This window comes from Aplysia californica, unplaced genomic scaffold (assembly GCF_000002075.1).
Source record: "Aplysia californica isolate F4 #8 unplaced genomic scaffold, AplCal3.0 scaffold00594, whole genome shotgun sequence".
In the NCBI taxonomy this organism is placed as follows: domain Eukaryota; kingdom Metazoa; phylum Mollusca; class Gastropoda; order Aplysiida; family Aplysiidae; genus Aplysia; species Aplysia californica.
In genome coordinates this window covers 364921-366121 of record NW_004797864.1, presented here as the reverse complement: position 1 = coordinate 366121, position 1201 = coordinate 364921, and the positions used below count along the sequence as shown (strand labels likewise).

Sequence of the window (1201 nt, the reverse complement as noted above, 5' to 3'; positions counted from 1 at the left end):
TGTGCGACACTCCGCCTTTGAAGGGGTTGCACCTTCTGCAGACGAAGCAGTGGGTCTATTTATATCCCCCCGACCCACTGGGGGTGATCAAGCACTATATTTTGAACTATATTTTGAATACGATAACAAAAATAAATAAATACTTCCGAATCATTGAGGATGCCACTTTTCCTCTTTTTTCTTTCCTTTGATATCCTTAAGATGTTAAGGGGAGGTGCGGGTGTTGGTCCTGTAATAAGTGTGAGGCGTCTGTGAATGTTCCAGGACACTTTTAACCCCATCTTGCCAGGTCTTCCTTGGTCTTCCTCTTGATTTGAAGCCATATTCTTGGGTGTGGTAAGCTCTTACTGCTAATTGTTTCTGGGGCATACTGGTTAGATCCGAACCGTTTCTTCCATTTCTAATGTGGCAAAACAATGGTTTCAGAGACGTGTAAATAATGTTGATCGTTAACACTATAGCATCGGCTGTGTCATAGGATGGCCTCGTTGCTGATACTTTGAGATCCTGAACCTCCCGCCTCCCAACAAAATCAGTTTTTTATTAAGCGACTAGCCAAGGATAGGGAAAGGTGGAGAATGTTTGTTCGTGGCCAATATCCTGATCCAGGGTGAGAAAGGTAATGATGATGAGGGAGATTCAAGTAGGATTTTGTGCCGGATGAAATTTTGTATTAAATGTTTGCAAAATAAATCCTGTCTCTGATAATAGGTTCGATAAAAATTGTTGTATGAATCCTTGGTAAAATTGTGCACATTATAGTTTACAGTCAGCTTCCTGCTGTTTCTTTAGATGGTATGCTGAAATTTCTAGAGATTAAGTATTTTACGTCTTAGAATATCAACACACTCACACATCAGAGAGAGAGAGAGAGAGAGAGAGAGAGAGAGAGAGAGAGAGAGAGAGAGAGAGAGAAAGAAAAAGAGAACGAGAAAGAGACAGACAGAGAGACAGACATCCAAATCTCTCTCTTGTCTCTTTAAAGTGTAAGTGTAAAGTGTGTTTGTTTAACACCCCTATCAATACTATTATGATAATTTAGAGGATAGACCTCCGAATGTAATGCCCGTCTCCGATAGGACCGAGCCAAATAGGTCAAGAGCCATGGAAATTCCGCAAGGCAACCCAAGTTTAATAACGCCCAATTTGGAAATCGTACCAGAGCCACCAACTGAGCTAACAAGGCTTCCCCCCCCTCCCC

The 1201-nt window shown here is 41.8% G+C and overlaps 1 long non-coding RNA gene across 1 annotated transcript in view; it reads left to right on the top strand.

Annotated features, from left to right (window-relative positions):
* Nucleotides 1–1201, top strand: part of LOC118478476 — a 5498-nt gene that overhangs the window by 1843 nt on the left and 2454 nt on the right. The gene's annotated exons all lie outside the window — the stretch shown is intronic.